The 21972-nt window shown below is 44.8% G+C and overlaps 1 long non-coding RNA gene across 2 annotated transcripts in view; it reads right to left on the reverse strand.

Annotated features, from left to right (window-relative positions):
- Positions 1 to 21972, reverse strand: part of LOC118087900 (uncharacterized) — a 35470-nt gene that overhangs the window by 3366 nt on the left and 10132 nt on the right. For both annotated transcript variants that reach the window (XR_009557747.2, XR_004692876.3), the window contains exon 3: positions 13379 to 13497. This is a non-coding gene — a long non-coding RNA (uncharacterized LOC118087900). The remainder of the gene's footprint in view (positions 1 to 13378; positions 13498 to 21972) is intronic.

The following is a 21972-nucleotide window of genomic DNA, read 5'->3' on the forward strand; positions in this document are numbered from 1 at the left end:
TTAAATCAAAATGCAGCACATCACACCATAGTGGGGAAGACACTGGCCTACAGGTGAACTGTGTGTGCATCTTCTCATTCTGCTGCCCAGGTGCCAACAAGTTATGGATCTTCAAGGGCCCTCCTGCTCTCCCTTCTTAGAATCTTTATCTTTGAACCAAACTTGGACCAGGAAGGCTTTCAAGTAGAGGACTCCTTCAAATTGAGCACTGTCCTCTGTAATGCAGAACACAGGGACACCCTGTACTGCTATCTAAACAGCAGCCACCCCCAAACTCTAAAATTTCCTAATTGCACCCCTGCAGGGGGGCATGCATGTGTAAAACTGCTACCTGCTTCTCAGTTCACATACATTTGCCACCCCACAATCCCAGATGCTGCATTTTTGGGGGGTCAGGCTGTGGTCCATGTGCTTCTCTCCCTCCGGCTCTGAGCAGGGTCCAGAGAGCAAACCAATTTTCACAGCCTGTCCGAGGAGCCTCATTCCCTTGGAAGCAGGGTTAAGCGCTGATGGGAGCAATTGAACAAGCAGCCGTGTAACCTTTGGAATGCCAGGTTGTGAAGCGTCTCAGAGATAAGGGATGACAACACAACAAAAGATCACGTGACTGGAGAGAAAGGGCAGGTTGTGTCACATCTGCACCATGCAGTTAAAGGGAATTTAAATCACATATCTTCCCCCCAAGAATCCTGGGAACTGTAGCTCCCCCTACCAAGCTACAATTCCCAGCACCCTTAACAAACTAGTTTCCTGGATTCTTTGGTCATGTGCTTTAAATGTACACTGAGTGTGCTTTAAATGCATGGTGTGGCAAAGGGAACAAGAGGGAGAAGCAGAGGGAAAATGAGCAAATGAACGAGAGAGAAAATGAGAAGGGAAAGAAGAGAGGGGGAACAAGAGAGTAAATGAGAGACGGAACAAGGAGAGAGAGAGAGAGAGAGCGTAAATGAGAGAAAGAGAAGATTGTACCCAGGTTCACGTATATTCTGTTTTGAGGCTCTTCCCATAAAGTATCTTAGGCCTGCACAGTTCCAGCTGAGTCGGATATGAATATGGTATTCTTGTTCCCTTTATTTCTGGATACATAGAGTTATGAAGCCTTCCACAGCACATTCTGCTGAGTGACACCACTAGGAGCCAAAATGACAGAGCAGATGGTGAAATCAGATGGTGTGATATAACCCTTGCTTCTGAACTCAGAGCTCAGTTTGAATCCCCCAAGTAAAAAACACAAAAATACCACCTCACTGCAGGTAGAAAACTAGCACAAGAGGAAGAGGGCTGGGCTAGAAGATTGTCTTCCTTGATGTTCTAGCTTTCTCCTTGCCTTGTTGTTTTAATGTGGGGGAATAATACCTTTGCTCCATGCTCCCTCGTCTTCAGTCAAATGTGGAAGCTGAGCTGTTTTGAGGTTGTGCTGCATTATGCAGTCATTCAGGTGGGGAGGTTCTGTGCTTCATCCTCTGAAAGGACTCTGAGGAGGGTGCAAAGCCTGATCTATATGTGCCACTTTCTCAATATCACAACCAAGTGTTGGCAAGAGAATAATCCAGGCCTCCTCCTAGCAGATAAGCCGATACTGTATGTCATCCCAGTCTTCCCCAGCCATTACTGGGAAGGCTTTGGTTCAGGGACTTATCTCCATCTATCCTGCTTTAAGATCAAAGACAGCACTGCAGGGAATAACTTGGTATTAATTGGTATTACCAAACATGCTAGTACTGTAATAAGAATAAGAATAATTTCATTATTTATACCCCATCCATCCGGCAGGGTTTCCCCAGCCAGTCTGGGCGGCTTACAGCACATAAAAAAGGGCAAAACATTAGACAGTAAAGATTTCCCGATACAGGGTTGCCATCAGATGTCTTCTAAAAGTCAGGTAGTTATTTATTACCCTGACATCTGATGGGAGGGCGTTCCACAGGACGGATGCCACTACCGAGAAGGCCCTCTGCCTGGTTCCCTGTAACCTCACTTCTCGCAGTGAGGTAACTGCCAGAAGGCCCTCAGCGCTGGACCTCAGTGTCCGGGCAGAATGATGGGGGTGGAGACACTCCTTTAGGTATACTGGGCCGAGACTGTTTAGGGCTTTAAAGGTCAGCACCAACACTTTGAATTGTGCTCTGAAACATACTGGGAGCCAATGTAGACTGTCACCAGTCTAGCTGCCGCATTCTGGATTAGTTAATTAACATTTATTTCCTCACTGTGCTTTCCCAAGCAAGATTATCTCTAAGGGAAAACTTTAAATTGCTGAAGGAGTTACATCAAAGGAAAGGACATTCACAAGAACGGCTTTATTAGGCTGGGTCAACTTGTGCAACAGAATGTGGTAGGAGAGTGGAATGTGCCACTTCAGACTACCAGCGGGGGATGCGCATTACCAGTCTCTTTTTCCCCCCACCCACTAATTACTTTATTATCCATAATTACATCAATACATCGAAGACATATCATCCTTATTTCACATAAATCGATTTTGTCAAAACAAAAGTCCAACAAAAGAATATGAGTCTTCCTACAATGCTTCTGGTACATAAACTTGACTTCCCATCCTTTCTATTCCCCCCCACTCTAATAAACCTATTGCCTCAGCTTATCAATATATTAATAATAAAATAATAATATTCATGTGTGTGTATATATATCTATTTTTCCCCTTTAGCCTAGATTATTCACAGAGATTACTCAAAGGCTGCAACCGAGTTCAGGTTGCAACACTTATTCTTTAAGGGGAGCTCCCATTGCTCGGTCCCAGCTCCTGCCAACCTTGTGGCAGTGGTGGCATACAGAAAGACTTTTCTTATCTTCCTGACAATATCTGGACCTGTTATACCCAATAAAAATGTTTCTGGTTTGTTTTAGGAAGGTTATATTTAGCATTGTTTTGAGCTCTATGTATATATCATTCCAAAAGGTTTTAATCTTTTTGCATAGCCACCACATGTGGAACAGAGTTCCACCCGGCTCTCCACATCTCCAGCATGTATTTGGTACACTTTTATACATTTTGGAGTGTTTACAGGGGGTTAAATACCGTCTATACAGTATAGCATCTTTTGGAGATTCTCCCTTAACGTAGAACATGTTGTAAATTTCCAATTAACTTTCCAAAGGTGTTCCCATTGACTCATCTCTATGTTGTGGCCGAGGTCTTACGCTCATTTTATCATTGCTGATTTAACCTCCTCCTCGACGAGGAGTCACTACGTTTTAGAAAGGATTTTGGTCCAGAGTTTACTAGATTGGATTCAAAATTGGAAATCTCCGTCGCAAATCCTTTTTAAAAGTTTCAAATAATTGATAAGATTGAAACCAGTCCAACACCTGATCTTTTATTTCTAAAAAGTTTTTAACTTTGAGCTGGTTTTCTTCTTCTTTTAATAATGATTTGTAAACTGGCCAGTTTCCACTTGTGTTCTTCCAAGGCACTTTTGGCTCAAGAAGGTCCTTATATTTTTCCCAGACCAGGTAGAGGGATTTTCTGGTTCAGAAAGTTCCTATGAACTCTGACCTTCCCATAACCCAGGTAAGCATGCCAGCCGTACGTGTTATTATACCCTTCCAAGTCCAACAGTTCTGGGTTTTTGAGTGTGTTCCACTCCTTTAGCCAGGTGAGACAGGCCGCCTCATAATACAGACCTAAATCTGGCAGGGAAAAGCCTCCTCTATCCTTAATATCAATTAAGATTTGGTGTTTAATTTGGGGTCTTTTCCTGTGCCAGATGAATTTTTATATACGTTGTTGCCATTCCTTGAGGGGGTCTGCCCCACCCAGAATTGGAATTGATTGGAATAAAAATAATAATTTGGGAAGCACACTCATTTTTATAATCAAGATCCTTCCTGAAAAGAATACATTTAGCCTGCTCCAAATGTCGAGGTTTTTAAAAATATCTTCCCAGGCTGTCAGGTTATTGTCCTGAAACAGATTGATATTCTTTGGAGAAATCCAGGTGCCCAGGTATTTTGCTTTATTGCAGATTTTCAACCCAAATATTTCCTCTAAATCTTTCCTTTCTTGAATTGGTACATTTTTGGTCAATAATTTCGCCTTTGACGTGTTCAATTAAAAACCTGCCACCTTACCAAAGTTTTCTATTATCCTAATAATGCTTCAGGGGCACAACGAAGTCCTCTTGTTGCCTCCTGCGCAACACACGCAAGGAGGCTAGGGGGTGAAACCTTGCCCTGGGCACTGGCAACACACACTATGCTACTGTGTTGGTCTACATGTTGGTCTCACCAGGGAAAGGGCTACCAGTACATTAAATATTTCTTTCTGTTGCAATAGCCTTTTTCAGGCTGAGAATTTTTCTACTTGAGGAAACTTTCAAACTGATTGCTGCCTGCAGTCTAAAGCATCACAGTTCCGATGTTTACCAGCTCTTTCTGTGCAACATGTAGGCTTATTATTTTATTAATTATACAAAATTCACTCCCTCCCTCAGGGCCTTGAAAAACCTAAGCTTTTACAATTCTTTGTAAAATTGCCAGCTTCTTGGCAATGAACCTTGGCAAAACCTGAGCTGCCTGGAACATACTGTTACATGCCACCTCCAATTTTCACAGCAGTGCGAGATTTCAGGGGTTCAAGGTGTGCTTACCCAGGGACAGTGTTTCCTTTTGAAATGAGGCACAGCGGAGACTGTGGTGTCTTTATGATATATGGTTTATTTACACATACCGTGTTTCCCCCTTTTTAAGGCGTAGTCATAAAATAAGCCATAGCAGCATTTCTAAGCATTTGAGAAATATAAACCGTACCCCGAAAATAAGCCATAGTGATAGGCGCTGTGCGGAAGAGATCACTGAGCTCCCCGAGTCAGCAGCAGCAACGCCGGCCGCAGCAGTGTTTGCTGAGTCCTTTCTTGCTTTTGGGACTTGGTTACTGTGCTGGCTTGGGATGGTGTGTGTGCAATTGCTGTTGCTGCTTCGTGTTTTTCAGCTGGATTCTCTGGGTTCTAAGCACTTTCCCCCGTTTGTTTGTGAAGCAGCACTCGGCTGCAGCCCCTGCCTCTCCCGACGGCTGCATGAATGCGAGGCTGGATTTGATCGCTATCTCCTTTTCCATTTCTTTTGTCTTTGAGCACCCGGCCCCGCCCCCTCTCCCCTTCGTGGAATGAAGAACGGGGTTTTAGCAGCATTTCCTCATTATAAAAAAAAGGTCAGGAACTTTTACTTTAACCTCAAAAATGGGATATTTCCTCTCTCTAAAAACAACTCTGACCTGAACACCAATATAACGGGGGTAGATCACCTCCAGTTTATAAATCCGCAAGTAGATCGCAGTCTCCTAGAAGTTGGGCTCTATACTTTGGCTGATTGCAAGCCTTTGCATCTTTAAAAAACAAAAACCATGCGCTTCTCAGTCTTAATTTTCCTTTAATTCATCCCCCTATACCCTCCTCCAACCATTGCCTCCTTCCATTCCTTACCCCCCTCCCTCTCTCCCCACTTCCCTCACTCCTGTGCGATCTCATTTAGTCATATACTTGCTTTTTCTGTTGTGTTGTCTATTTTATATTTAATATTATTACCCTTTATGATGTTATTTTTCCCCTTGCGATAATTATTTATTTTTTATCTTTAACTAACTTTCCTTTCCATATTTTTCCATATATAACTCAACACTTTCCCATTCCTTCTTAACTCTTTGGATAGAGTGCCCCCCCATTATTGTTGTTAATTTTACAATTCCTGGATTTTTTATGGAACCGAACAGCTCGGGTGCTTCAGAATGTGCCTTCTGTTGCTACAGGGCTATGGGGCTTCACTATTTGACCCCCCCCCCCAGGTTGGGATTTTTAAAGTAGTTCTGTGGGTCCCAGGGCACAGAATCACCCCCGATCCTTTCCTTTGTCTAAACAGACCTATTCCCCCCTGACTTTGGAAGGCTGTGCTTCAAGGGTGATACCAGGGGTTTTTTAAGACCTGCGCCTCTTAAGGATTGTTACAGTCCATAACTTCCATTGCTTTCTACAGGGTTGGGGGTTTAAAGCACTGCCACCCCCACCCCACCCTGCAGGCGCTCGGAACTGGCAGCGCCAACAACGCGCCCAGCAATGTGCAGAAGAGAGCACCGAGCATCCTGAGCCAGTGGGTCCCAGTTGTACCAGCACTTTTTTTTTTAAAAAAAGACACCCCCTGAAAATAAGCCACTGTGTGTTTTTTTGAGGGAAAAAAGTTATAAGACGGTGTCTTAAAAAAGGGGAAACACGGTATATACAACCGGAGCCTACAATGGAGGGATTCACAGCATAAACACCCCAAGAGGTTCTGGGCTTCTCCCATAGCTAAGACAGCCTTGGACTTAAGCCAACCCCAACCATTGCTCTCAAATGTTGCTCTCTGACTCTCCAGCCACTGCTTACTAATTCGGTTGCATAGCTCCTAACTCCAATCCTAAAACCTAACCTAAAACACTAGCATTGTCTTTTAAACTAATTCTCAATTAAGTGAGGCAGTCCACTCATTTCCAGGTGAGATCTGCCCTTGATATTTTATGTTGCTTTATTGGCTCATCCCCAGGCTACCACATGAAAGGAACTTAGCATGACTTAATTAGTTTTTTTTTAATTCTTATTGATTTCCCAGGATTAAAGTGGCACTGGACATACAGCTTAATACACATGGGTCTTGATTAGATTCTAACACGTGAGAGTCTGACACACAGTTTTAACACATAAGCCTTAATTACATTCTAACACTAGACTGATCTGGGATTCAGGGTGTCTTGTACCCACCAACTGATATCAATAGTTTGTACCTATTACAAATTTAGCATGAATGTTCCATTACCTTGCATTTGAGCCCACCATCACCTTTTATTAAGCCCCATCTGCACGACACGTTTAAAGCTTCACCAGACTTTAAACAGTCGTGGCTTCTTCCAACGAATCCTGGAAACTACAGTTTTTTAAGGGTGAGCTGTGGTTGCAAGAGTTCCCTGGGAAGAGGGACCCACTGTTAAACTACTCTGTACTATACTATAGCTCTGTGAGTCATGGGCGTACCCAGCATGGGGCAGGGGGGCATCTGCCCCCCCTAGAAGGCCAAACCGTGGGCGCGACTAGGGAAGCAAATACCCGGCGCAGGCGCCCCGCTTGTTGACACGGGGGGGGGAGGAAACGCTGCTGGTGCCACGGCTCCTCGGCGGCGGCTCCTCCTCTCAGCCTGCCCTGCCTACATTTGCACCAATCCCCACCCACTAAAGCCTTCGCGCCTCCCAATGGAAAGCCCTGCCGGGTGGCAACCTCTCCTGCCTAAGAGTTCTGCTGGGCTGGCAAGCGAAGGAGACGTGGCTCCCTGTATTGGTTGCAGCCGCTGCCGTGCTCTGCCTCCCGGTAGGCTGCACTGCAATCGTCGGCACAGCGACCTGGGAATCGCCCCCTTCCCCCCCTCCGCACCCCCACCTACCCCCCGAGTTAGGAGTTGCTACTGAGACTCCTCCTGGGCTGGGAGAGGAAGTGCACCGACAGGAGCCAGTTCAGCCTCGGCGGGCAAAAGCAGCAGAAACCCGCAAAGGAGGGGCGGGGGGCGGCGCCTGAAGGCGGCGCCCGCAGCTGCTGCAAGGAAGCTGCGGGGGGGGGGAGTTTGCGCCGGATTGCCAGCGGCAGGAGTAGCCCAGCGGCAGCGACCCTTCCTCGCTGCCCCCCCACCCCAGGCAATAGGAAAGGAGCCGCCTTGGGGGGCGGCACAGCTCTCCGCTCCCCCTGCGTGCATTGCCCTCTCCGGGCATTGGCTGCTGTTTCCTTCTTTACAATGCGCCCCCCAACAGCCGCTCTCCCTCACTGCCCCTGCCAAGAGAGGGGCGTTGAGGGTGGGGGAGCTGCTGTCGCCGCCATAGGGTCGCAGCTGGGGGGGCTCGCTCGCTGGCCTGCGCTGCGCCACCCCACCTTTCCCATCTTTTGCTCCCTCGCGATGGGGAGGCGGCGGTGGCAGCTTCTTCTTCTTCGTTGAGGGTCTCAGCTTGGCGGGGGGTCCCCGGTATCTTCCCAGGCCTCCCAGACCTCTGAGCCCCTTCCCCATCCCAGATATATAGGGTGGGAACTGGCAAGGCTTCGGGGGGACCCGGAGGAGGGAAAGCGGAGCCCAAAGGGGTTTTTCAGGGGGGTGGTTAGGCCGTAAATGGATGGGAGCGGTGTCTTCAGAGCAGGGGAATTTCGTGTGAGAGAGTTTAGGGGGTTCATTTAGCGGCTGCAGCCGCCACCGCAGTGTTGTCGGACCCGCTGGCCCTGCAGCCCCACCCACATTCCCACTTTGTGGCCCCTCCCCTCCCGTGCCTTGGCCCCGCCCCTGAATGACCATGGCTCCCCCCCCCTAGTTTTGATCCTGGGTACGCCCCTGCTGTGAGTGAAGCAGTGGTTCTTAATAACTCTCGGCACCCTTAACAAACTACAGTTCCCAGGATTCTTTGGAGAAAGTTATGACTGTGTAAAGTGGTTACAGGTAGGTAGCCGTGTGGGTCTGATGTAGTCGAAACAAAAAATAAAAAAAATCCTTCCAGTAGCACCTTAGATACCAACTAAGTTTGTCAACTAAGTTTTACATAATAGGATTAACACCCCACTTTACACTTTGTGTAAAGTGGTATTATACTACTTTACCTTCAGTGCAGATGGGGGCCTTAGTCTTTCGAAAGCTATCTCTTATGCAAGCAGGGTACTAGTTTGGCCCTTGAGTGGGGTGTGTGAGAGAGAGGGGGGGAGAGAGAGGGAGACAGAGAGACTCTGTCTCTCTTGGCTGGGGACTTAACTACACAACATGACTATCCAAGCTCTGGTTTTTGAAGGGTTTTCAATCAAGGCTCCCAGGGACACTTTGCAAACATTTGCCATGGGAGCACCCAGAGTTATAATGACCACAAGTCCTTTGCACATAGTGCTTGACAGGTTTAAAAGGTTGAGTAAACATTGGTTCTCTCAATAGGATGGAAGCCAGCTGTGCCCTAGAAGAGAGGCCAGGTGTTCCAGCACACCCTGGTCCTCTTCACCACCCTCTCCTGCCTTTTGAGAGCACCTGTCTTTCATTGGCTCCTAGGAAGTCAGAACACAATCCTGATAGATGATTGGCTGGCTCAAGTATGCAGACATTCTTGGCCACCCACGGGCCTGTGTTGGCAGCAACAAAGGAAGAACAATGTGGTTCCTTCCAACTAGCCTCTGCTATGAAGCTCAGTGTCAAGGCAGCCAGGACAGGCAAATCCTGGACAAGCTGGTGGAGAGTTGGGGGAACTGATTGCGGTCACCCCACGCCATACATTTAAAGCACTCTTGTACAACTTCAAACGTTTGTTAAGGGTGCAGAGAGTTGCTGGGAGACCCATGCAAAGAGCTACAATTTCTAGCACTCTTAACAAACAGCAGGAATCCCAGGAATCTTTGGGGGGAGCTATGGCTGTTAAAGTGATATAAGAGTGCTTTAAGTAGTGCAGCTGTAACCTTAGAGAGCCAATAGTGGTTAAAGTGTTGGACAAAGAGCACCTGGGAGACCAGGGTTCAGTGCCAGATTAAGACCTTTAGAGGCCCTAAGCACTAAAAAGATTATGGTGCCCCTCATGTGTAATTCAAACAAACAAACAAACCAGACCCTCCAAGTGTCCCTATTTTCCAGGGACGTCCCTGATTTAGAGAAGCCATCCCGGTTTCTGATTTGATCCCAGACTGTCCCGCTTTTCCTTAGGACGTCTCTATTTTCATAGGAGACATGTTGGAGGGTATGAAATACTAAAATGCAAAATAACATGCTGTTTTACAAAACAGCACGAAACTTAGAGCAGGGCCAGTGAAGGGTCTGGAGTGAGTCACAAGCACCAGAGAGTGGCACCTGTCAGAGGGGGGGGTCACATTTAGCTTCTGGACTTGTGGTTCTCCACCCCCACAAATAGCTTATTATTGCATGTGAACAAGGTCAGTGACTGGCCTCAGATAGATCACTCAAAGAGCCTCCTGCTGAATTAAAGCAGGGGTCTCACCAGTCCTAGTCTAACCTATTCTAACCACTACACCTACTTAGGCTGGGTATATGTTATACTGTACCTTTAAACAGTGGTGTAGCGTGGGGAGACCACAGGGGCAGTTGCCCCAGGTGCAAAAATTCTTAGGGGCGCAACCCATAGTATACCACTGGACCACAGCAATCCAGAAGGTGCCATGAGAATGGGAGGGAGGTGGCTCATTTTCAGGGCCCAGCAATGTGAGGAACGCTTGTTCCCCAAAGCAGGCTTTCCCAGGGATAATGGCAGGACAAAAAAGCAACCACCACCAAACCTCTTGAACCTGTAACTTGAAATCATGGGACAAACCTAAGTGTGGATGCTGTTACCTTCGATGCCATTAATGCAACTGGAAGGGTACCAAAAATATGGAAGGATGCTATTATATTTCCTATATATAAAAAAGGCTCCCCAGATGATCTGGAGAATTACAGGAATATTAGCCTATTGTCAATAATTGGAAAGATATACGCACGTTTTCTGTTGAGTAGACTTACTCAATGGGCTGAAGAAAAGAAACTGATAGGCCCTGAGCAAGCAGGATTCAGACCGAACCAGTCAACAACGGACCATGTTTTAGTTTTGCACCATCTAGCCCGAACCAAGGCCAACTCTGTGCGGCTTTTATCGACCTTAAGGCTGCATTTGACAGCATCCCCAGGAGGTTACTCTGGGAAAAGTTGGTTCGATGGGGAATTGACAGAAGACTTCTGTGGCTAATAACTCAGCTGCATGAGGGGTCAGCTGCTAGGGTGAGAATAACCCCAGCCGGCGATCTCACAAACTCTGTGCCCATCAACAGAGGAGTCCGTCAAGGTTGTATCCTAGCTCCTTTTCTTTTCAATTTATTTATTAGTGACATGAGGATACCATTGGCTGAATCTCAGACAACCATTCATGCCCCCCGTCTTGCAAACTATCGATGCCCATTACTACTCTATGCTGATGATGCAGTAATTTTGTCCTTTTCAAGAATTGGCCTTAGGAGAGCACTTAAAATATTTGTTTCATACTGTAAAACCAATTCCCTTACTATAAATCAATCTAAATCAAAAGTACTAATTTTCTCAAAAAATCAAAAATCCTATAAGTGGCAATTAGATGGAAAACCTATTGAACAGGTTTATAAATTTCAATATTTGGGAGTTTTTCTCCAATACAATCTGGGTTGGAAGGCGCATATTGCATATATTTCAAATAAGGCTAAAGCCCTTTCTTTTGCGCTTTTGTGCCTTTTCTTTTCCGATGGGTCTCTTCATGTGCCATCTGCCCTGAAGGTATTTAAAGCCAAAGTGATCACGACACTGGCATATGCTGTCCCTTTATGGGGGACCGCAGTAAATTTTATGCCCTTGGAGGTAATTCAAAACCAATTCCTAAGACGGCTGTTAAAACTCCCTCAGTGCGTTAGCAATGTGGCTATTCGCTTAGAATTAAAAACTACATCTTTAGAAAATACTCTTTGGAGGCGCAGCCTTTGCTATTGGTTGTCCTTATGGCATAGGCTCCCGAATCTGTACCTGATTCAATGTCTTTGGAGGGATGATTTTCCCAGCCCATGGGCAAGAGAGATCCATTCTAAAGTAGTGACCTATGGATTGTCCCCATCAGAACTATTAAAACTGGACCTAGCCACGGCTAAAAGAACTCTCATTCAAAAACTTGAGGAGATTGACCTCCAACAAAACACCATTCTGGGTAGTGGCACTTGCTCACCACTAAATCTTGGCATAGTGCCTTCCCAGCAGATACCATCTTATTTGACTTCCTTGTCTGTAGCGGTCCACAGATACGCCTTTATTAAGGCAAGATTTAATGCCTTTCCTTCTAATGTTATGAACAATAGATTTTCCAAAGGTCAGATTTCAGCTGTGTGTGTATGTGATAATAGATCTATTGAATCCTTACAACATATACTATTTTGCTGTCCACTGTATTCAGTTTCTTGGACCAGATTTTTGTCCCCTTTATTATTGGAAACCTCGGGTGACTCCTTGGAAACACAGGTAACACATTTACTGCAAGATTCTGATCTGAGTAGGTCCCTTTTTTTTGCCAGGTTTCTGATTACAGTCTCAGCTTATAAGAGAAAAAATGGATTACTTTATGATTATTGATTTCGCTTAAATAATACTGATTTATAGTGATAATCTGATATTTTAAGTGCTGTATTGCTCTTATTTTAATGGAATTTAGAAATTTATGATTTTAGATATGTATTTTAATTTTTTAGTTTTATTTTGTCATATTTGCTTTGTTGTACAATGTATATTGGTATTGAATATGGGCCTATGGCCATAATAAACTATCTATCTATCTAAGTGTGGATGGGCCCTAAGACTCATTTGCTGAGCTCTTTTCTGACAACCTCCTTCATCAGAAGTGAGGAACCAGAAAAGGCTTCACCAGAATATTGTGCAGACGGAGGAGTTGATGCAACATGTCGTTGAATGTGATAATGTATGGTGGATTTATACTGCAGTGAGGGACCATCCTCACATCTTTAGTAGTTGTTCTGCAATACTTTCCCAATATTGCCGCATTAAGCACAATTTTTTTAAAAAAACAAAAACAACCAGAACATTTGTAATATAAAAAGTTACAGGATTTCAGCAGGAAACAGTGGGACATGTGCTGGTTGGAAACAAAGCTGAATGTCCAACCTGAAAACATTTGCCTGCACAAACAGTATGGAAAGCAGGATCACTTTTATCTGCCTCAATACCATCATGAGCACAAATCATCATGAAGGCACGATAAGAAGGGTGCCTGGAGGGACCCGGGCTATTCACTTGCCACCTCATCTGTAGTGAATTAGAATTGGCTTCAAAGGATTCTTCCGCAGGCCAGGAAACCTCTGTGAACTGCTTGACAACCAGGCCATTCCTCAGGCTTAACATGGTCATTTGTGGATAAGTAATGTTTGTGGACTTATTTGCAAGGTTTTGCTGTAATTTCCCCTGTCGCGATATTTCTCTGCAATTGCTGGACAGCCAGGTGGGAAAATACAGCAGGACCCGGGCACCTTTAATAGTTGTGTAGAAGAGGGGATTTCAGCAAGTGTGGCTTGCGTGACAAGCTTTATTAAGGGTGCAAGAGTCCTGTTCTGTTGTGGGGCAGCAGATTGCTTTTCCTTTGCCCCCAAGACAAGCCTTTGGGGCAAGGCTTCAGGTCAACATTTGCATGAGGTTTCTAGGCAGAGATGCACATGTCAGCAGTTCTCTTGTTACACATTTAGGCCGAGGTTTGAAGTAGCATTGAGGAGCCTGCCTATTCTGGATCATAGCACTATGGTTTAGTCACGATCCAACTGTGCAGATCCATTGGACGCAAATCACAGAAAGACGTGGATGCTGTATCTGCAGAGCCATAACTCACTTTTCACAGAGGTTGCCAAAAGTTCCCCGTGGCCTTTGGAATGCAGTTTGACAACATGGATGGACTTTGAAGTCCTGGTTCGATACAGCTCTCTCACACAGCAGCCCCTGTCCATTCATCTATTTTTTTTATAAAAAAAAATTAAACAAACTTTATTTAGAATTATTTAGACATTACACTCACAAACATACTAAAAAGAGAATATAAACATACAAAACAACCAAAATATAAATAATATGAAACTGAAAGAGAAAAAAAGAAGAAAAAGATTACCAAAGACAAAAAACATAAACAGAACAATATTAATAATATATCCAAATAATAATTATAACAAAACTATCAGTGGACTGATAGTTCTGTCCATTCATCTATCATCCTTGTTGTGTAATGGGTATTCAGTAATTTCAGCCCAGTGCAGATAAGAAGCTGGAGGCGAGGATCTGGTACAACATCTATTTACTTCAAAGAAGAGGTAAGAGCCAGAACACAGGAATGGGGGAAAACTGGGGCTTATATAATAACAGAGGACTAGCAGGGAAAAGATACATTTTGGCAGGAACCAATGGCACGGATTCCCTCTCGCGGAAACCAATCCGGCAGAGGATCCAAATCCTGCACCCTGAACCAGCATATAATAGACGTTCCCGCTGGATTTTGTACATTCAAACAAACTCTGTAATACAATACAATAAATTCTATATTATAATACATGCTTGGCTGTGCTATTGCTTTAATACACAACACCCCTGACCACACTTTGTTCTGCCACCACCATTCTTTACTCTCTGCTGCATAACTGAGGAGTCTGGTTTCATTTGTGAGACATCCTGGCTCCCCATCCGAGACCCCAAGGGAACCTGCATATCAGATGTCTCACAAATGAAAACAGATTCTTCTGCTTTCTTGTAACACACCTAGGCTCCCACAAAGGGCTGTTGCCCTCCCACTATTAAACTTTCTGTGAGATAGGTTAATTGAGGAAAATGTGACTGTCTTTCAGCAGGGGTGGGAAACCTTTATCAACTCAATGGCCATATTGCCTTCAATGCAACCTTCGGAGGGCCGCATAGCAGTGGTGGGAGGAGCCAGAGGCAAACCTGGGCAGAGCCATGAATGTACCAGTAAAATTTATCTTTCTACCCCTCTATCCTCCATCCAGGCAGGCAAGTGGCATTTCTACCCCTCTATCCTCCATCCAGGCAGGCAAGTGGCATTGTCAAGAACTCATTCCAACCAGGCAAAAACACTCCAGGAGGAAGATGAAGAGCAGTGCCCGTGAGGTGTGTGGCCTGGGGAGAGTTCCACGGGCCAGATAGGAAGGCCTAAGCTCCTGGGCCTAAGGTTCCCCACACCTTCCTTTCAGGCTAACCAGCAAGGTCAACTCCAGGTTTGAGGGAGACTTTGTCAAATTGCTCCCTGATGGCCCGCATCCTCAGTCAGGGGGCTCTGAGGGGACATACCTGGCTGTGATGGAAGTGCTCCAATCGGCCTTGGGAGGCCAGGTCTCAGCACCCTTTTCATTTCCTGCATTAGGAAACCTTGGTAGATGTTTTCTTTGCCCCCTTTTAAACTAACAGCTCTCATGATTTCAGAGAAAGCTCTGAAACCAGCTCTCATGATTTCAGAGAAAGCTCTGAAAATAAGTTGGCCATTCTTCTGCTAAAGGTTTAGGAAGGCAAAGATCTTTAAACTCTTTTTTTTTAATAAAAAAAAGTCTTCTCGCAGCCCGGATCCCACCCCTTGGTCTTGCAATCCTGTTCTTTGCATTCTATCCCAGTCAAATAGAGCACAATGTTAGATTCTACCCACCCACCCAAAGGAAGGGGGAAATTTGCAATCTGAAATGCAGTTAGGGTTGGGGAAAGCATTTATTTGCTTAATTCACACTTCCTGAAACAATACAAGAACTGACATGCAACCATCCTTCAAAATCTGCACCTTCTCCAAATCTTGCCATGCAGCTCTCCAACCTGAATATGCATACAAAAATGGATATAGTGTGTGAAATGTGTGGGGGGGAACCCATATATTTATGACAACAATGTACAACAATCCATTCTATTTGCTGCAATTGCTTGCAAAAAATGTGTGTACAGCATTAGGCAAAAATGAACAAGAAAATGCACATTATAATTACAGACCTTTTAAAATAAAAAAAATCACAAACTCATGCAGCAATGGTGTGTATTTAAAGCTTGTGGGGGGTGGGGGAAGAAACAGAGAAACTAAAGTGGGCGATTCATCGATCCCTAATACACTTTCAGAAAATGTAAGGATTCCACAGTGAAACTGCCAAAAAGTCCTGTGGCATCTTAAAGACTAACAATTATATTGTGAAATAAGCTCTTGTCCATGTATGCATTCTTCTCGTGGCATCAGCCATCCTATGCACAATATTTGAACGTCTGCAATATCACTACTACAGTAGTTATATTTCCATCCTGTATCACGGAATACTTCTATTTGCAGCTCCCCACACTAAAACCTGAAGCCCAGCTGGGAAGAAAGGTGGGATAGAAAAATATCAAATAAACAAATAAGCTTGCTGAGAGGAAATTGTGATGGTGGGGGGAGGGAGGGATGTCTCTCAGATAACACAGCATAACCGCACACCCCACCCTCACTTCCCATCAGCCAAAATCCACAACCTGGTGTGCGATTATTTAATCTTATCAGAGCTGACTGTTCTGACCTGACCTGGCGCAGAAAACAAACAGATTATGTCCAACCTGGCAGGATTACTAGGAATTCAGGAGGTGAACCTGGAAGCCTGAAGAGAAGGAAGCCCAGTGGGCTCTTACCTGACACCTTGGAAGCAAACATCTAACAGTTAGGAAGAGAAAGGGCCTCAGAGTCCTCCTTCTTTTGGAGAAACTCACTGCACAGTTTGAGGGAATATGTATACAAACTCCACCTTCCTCAAAGTGATGTACTGTATATAGTTCTCCCCCCCCCCATTTTATCCTCAAAACAACCCTGAGAGGTAGGTCGCATTGAGAGACAACGGGTTATATCCCATGTGAGTCATACTCAGAATGGGCCCATTGGAATTAATGGACGCGACTAAGGCCCCCAGCTGCACTATATATTTAAAGCAGTATCATACTACTTTAGACAGGCATGGCTTCCCCCAAAGAATCCTGGGAAGTGTAGTTTGTTAAGGGTGCTGAGTGCTGTTAGGAGGCCTCTGTTTCCCCTCACAGAGCTACAATTCTGAGTGGTTTAACAGTCCCCCCCCTCCAATTTTATTTAAAATTTTCAGGTTTATACATTTCAATAATTTTACAGTCATTTTAACATTTCAAAACTTGACTTCCTACCCCTTCTTTCTACGATTCCTTAAATTTATTTTTAATACCTTCTGCATATCCAAATTAACTTACTTTGTTCATTTATTCATGTACTTTAAATATATACTCATATGAAACTGCAGGTTATTATTATTACTATTTTAAAATTGTATTTATTAATTTTTTCAACTTAAGATTACAGATCATCACATCATCACATCACATCATATCATCAAAAAACTGGAAAAAGAAAATTCCAGGAAAAAAAGAAGAAGAAAAAATACAATCAAAAAGGAAAGATAAAAAAAGAAAAAAAAGAAAAAAGAAAAAACACTCTCATTTTAATAACATTGTCATAACTTCGACTTCCCCATTCCTCCCTTCCCGAGTCTGATTATATCCCATCTTAGCAATTTTCATAATTAAACACTTCCAAATCTAACAATTTAAATCTTAAAATAATAACTTAATTATAATCCTTTTATCCAAATTCATGAACCATTTATTCCCTCTAATTACTCCCTTTGGCCTATTAATTTTCACTAACAATATTCTTCCTTATCCATTCTAACAATTCTAATACATCGCTTCAGCCTAATTTAATTTCTAAATCCCCCCTCCTTCTCCCGGATGACATTTCCCTGGATATCCCGACCAGCTCCTTTATACTTTCCAATTTCCAACCATTTAATCCGTCCTTTAGTTACAATACCTTAAAGTAATCAACACACTCCGTCTCTTGACCACTCCAGCTTCTCCCCCTCTCTCCAACAGCCCTTCTGCCAACCCCACTCCAGTTCTTCCTTTTTCTTGTCCCCCCATTTAGCATGTCCTTCGCCTGGTTCTTGCCTCCCTTCTCTCACTAGGGAGATTCGAATCCAGGCCACATCTTTGTTAATTGTCACAGCTTGGTTATTTTTACCAAGAGCCTGCCCTCCCTCTCTCACTGGGAGAAGCGGTTCCTGGGCTTCCCTGCAGGTTATTACTATAATCCTGTCAATGTTTTTATCTGTTTACAACTTATCTGTAAATATTTAATAAACCATTTCCATTTTTATATAAAAAGTTTGTTATCCTCTTATTTTTCCGGTACGTTTCGCCCATTTCTGCGTATTCCGTAAGTTTTTGTACCCAATCTTCCTTTGCTGGGACTACTACTTCTTTCCATTTTGGGGCAAGTAACATTCTTGGCACTGTAGTAGCATACATGAATACGTTTCTGTACAGTTTGGGTAGTTCTGTCCCTATAATTCCCCAAGAGTGGTTTAACAGTCAGTCCTTCTTCCAAGGGAACTGTGGATAACCAGTCTCAGCCCCCACCTGCCTGTCTTCTTACTTGCAACCTGTGTGGTATAGATGGTTAGTGTGTTGGACTAGGACCTGGGAGGCCGGTGTTCAAATCTTCATTCAGTCATGAAGCTCACCTTGGGCTTCAGTCACTGCCTGTCAGCCTAACCTGGTAGAGTCTTGGTAGACCACAAACTTGACATGAGTCAGCAGTGTGATGCAGCAGCTAAAAAAGCCAATGCAATTCTGGGCTGCATCAATAGGAGTATAGCATCTAGATCAAGGGAAGTAATAGTACCACTGTATTCTGCTCTGGTCAGACCTCACCTGGAGTACTGTGTCCAGTTCTGGGCACCACAGTTCAAGAAGGATACTGATGAGCTGGAACGTGTCCAGAAGAGGGCAACCAAAATGGTCAAAGGCCTGGAAACGATGCCTTATGAGGAACGGCTTAGGGAGCTGGGTATGTTTAGCCTGGAGAAGAGAAGGTTAAGGGGTGATATGATAACCATGTTCAAATATATAAAAGGATGTCATATAGAGGAGGGAGAAAGGTTGTTTTCTGCTGCTCCAGAGAAGCGGACATGGAGCAACGGATTCAAACTACAAGAAAGAAAATTCCACCTAAACATTAGGAAGAACTTCCTGACAGTAAGAGCTGTTCGGCAGTGGAATTTGCTGCCAAGGAGTGTGGTGGAGTCTCCTTCTTTGGAGGTCTTTAAGCAGAGGCTTGACAACCATCTGTCAGGAATGCTTTGATGGTGTTTCCTGCTTGGCAGGGGGTTGGACTGGATGGCCCTTGTGGTCTCTTCCAACTCTATGATTCTATGATTCTAACCTGCCTCACAGGGTTGTTGTGGGGATTAAATGAGGAGGAGGGAAACCATGTATGCCACCTCGAACTCCTTGGAAAAAAGGTGGGATAGAAATGCAATATATAGAACTAGATAAATAAATAACCAGTCTGGGGCACTGGCTATTAATTTATTCCTCTGTAGTCTCTCAGTATTGCCTCTGTTGAACTCAGAGGAGGGTGGGGGCAAAACTTTGAATTAGTTGGCTGTCCTTGGTTCTGCCTCCACCACCTCTTGGTCGCTCTGCCTTCTGCCCTACCAGTCCCAATGGCCATCAGTTACCATTGCTCAGTGTGCCCTGGAAGTGAATCCATTGGACTGCAGATTTTGAAATTGACCATTGAGCCAATCTGGGTCAATGATGGATTAGATCAGTTGAGCCTGGTTTGGAATCTGAGTAAGGTGAATTCTTCCTCCATCCCTAGTTGCATTGAATAATAACTTCATCTAGAGCCACTGAATAAATTGGAAATGATCCCAGGGAAGAGAGCAACAAACCCTCCCTATTCCAGATATTGTTCATATTAAATAGTGGGTAGACGACACAGCGATTCTTCAAGAAGCTCTTCATTCGGAAGCCAGAACAGAACAGAACTGCATTGCCGAGCTGGCCTGCTTTATAGAGGCTGGCTCAAACAATGTATCAAACATAATTCAAAGTCCCCCCCTAAAGTTCCCTCCTAAAACAACTGTCAAGGACCTGAGGGAAAACTATATACACTAATACATAACAGTTCATTTCACATCTGGTTTTGCCTGGGAGACCTGAGGCAGCCACTCACCTTTTCCCTGGGTTTTTCAGGCCGCACAACACAGGAATGCTAAGACTATCGACAATTTCCACCAAGCAAGACCCCAAGAGGCTTCTTGCCTCATCGTCAGGAAAACGCTCTGCAACCGACACTTTAAATAGGCCACGGGGAATCCTCCCAGGCCAGCACACTCCACATATCCTGTTTTCCCCACCCCGGGCCTTCTTTTCACTGTTTCCAAAATCCTTCTGCCTGCCCACATTCCCATTCACACACAGTCTTCCTTGAAGGGCTGTGGATATAGATCTCCTGCCTGCCTTCACTCACAGTGTCTCACACACAGTGCTGTCTTTTTTCTGCTTTCAGGCTAGGCCAGCGTCCTCAGCTTTCATGCAGAGGCCAAGGAAAGACCAAGTTTGCCAGATTGAAACCCCAAAGAGGAGCTGGAGAGTCAAGGCTGTTGCCCCACACTTCTGGATTTTGCATGCCCCCAGTCTGTCTCTACTGTGGCAGGAGGGATTCAAGTGCATAACGGAAATGTATTTTATTTATTTAGAAATAAATAAACTGGTTGTCCGGCAGAGTGCTTATGTCAGGGGTGGGGAACCTGCAGGCCAGAAGCCTAATTAGACCTCTCAGGTCTCCTCATTTGGCCATTTTGGCCAAACCATGCCCACCTGCCAATCACCTAACATCATATATTGCATCAGGTGTGGGCAGGTTAAAAGGCAGCTAGGCTGGGCTAAAAGGGCTTCTGAAGTGCTGCCAATCAACTGATCAGCAGTACTTCAGCAGCACTGCTTACTGGGCTTCTGAAGCACCAACCATCAGCTGATTGTCGGGGCTGTGATGAAGGAGGGGCACCCAGAATAAGCCTCTCACACCCTCTTCATTGCCCAACTGCAACACAACAGCCCTGCAGTGTTTCTAGTGGGTCTTACTCTCCAGTATTTGTTGCCCCCACCGTCACACTTATTCCTGAGGCCCCGAAGGCAGGGGAACTGGGATGCACTAAATAAATTATTATTCAAGCTTCCATTATGCGTTACACAGAGTGTAAAGGCAGCCCAACCACTTTCTGGGCCTCTCCCAGACTTCAGAAGAGCGTGCTGGTAATTTACAATTCCAGTCCTAAATCTTCAGTAGCAGGCATTTCAAGCATCTAGGCCAGGCATCCCCAAACTGCGGCCCTCCAGATGTTTTGGCCTACAACTCCCATGATCCCTAGCTAACAGGACCAGTGGTCAGGGAAGATGGGAATTGTAGTCCAAAACATCTGGAGGGCCAAAGTTTGGGGATGCCTGATCTAGGCACATGGGGATTTCTAAAACCCTGAGGTTTGGACAAATTAAGAAACTTTATTGGGAATAAAAAGTAGGAGGAAAGCAGGCAGAAGGTTGAAACAGAATACAAAATAAACCACCGTATGGTCGCTCTAAAACTGGACTAATCCTAGCCTAGAGTAGTTGTTCTTCACTGAAAGTTTGATGTTGAAAAAGAACCTGGATCCCTTTTGCGGGAAAGGGAACTTGGATCTCTGGTGGTAGAAAAGCGAACCCTGGATCCCAGGGGGAAACAGATGCAAGGGCAGCTCAACTTTTAAAAGCTTTTCTCCCCACTCATGGGAGGAGTGACCCTGGTTCTTCCTGACCAATAAGCAGTCAGAGTTAATTGCTCAGGTCCTTCATGGCCTCTTAAGTACTGTACCCTTTTTTGCATTGAAAGGGAATTGCAGGAGGTACATGACAAACTGGCTTAGAGGTAAGGCAGATCAGGGCCTTTCTTCACAGGGGCTTCACATACCCTGACATCACTGTGATGTCAGCTGATGGACAGGTGTGCGGTCCTATCCACCACATCAAATTTGGCATACAGGGGTAGGGCGTATAAGGTAGGGCTGGTTCACAAGCCCTCAAGTTATGTGAGGGTTCCCAGGAGCACGCACTTGCTTTCACAAAAGCCCGCTGCACAAAGAACCACTGCACAAAGATGTGTAACATGCTAGGAAAGTTCAAGCTAGATCTCACCAAGGCAAGCAAGTCTTCTATATGCAGGGATCTTTTTTTCCACGTGGGAGAATTCAGACCTGCTATTTACCCTTGTGTAGTTTGGAGTAAACCTGTCAGACTGTGTGTGTTTGTGGGGGGCAGGGCGGGGAGACAACTGATTGTGTAACTTGGTCCCTGTGGATGCTATCTTTGAAGGCTTAAGCATAAACTGAAGGTCCCCCATTGCCTTTGTTTTCTTCTGCTGCGCTGTATTTGCAAAACTTTGTTGGGCCTTAACATAATGCACTTTGACCCATAAACTGAATTGCAAGAGAGAAAAGCTCTTTCAAACAGGTCTTATCCTGAGTATCATTAATGCTGTTTAAGAAATATCAGTAAAGTAAAAGCACAAGAGCTTGATAA

Source organism: Zootoca vivipara, chromosome 6 (assembly GCF_965207765.1).
Source record: "Zootoca vivipara chromosome 6, rZooViv2.hap1.1, whole genome shotgun sequence".
Taxonomy (NCBI): domain Eukaryota; kingdom Metazoa; phylum Chordata; class Lepidosauria; order Squamata; family Lacertidae; genus Zootoca; species Zootoca vivipara.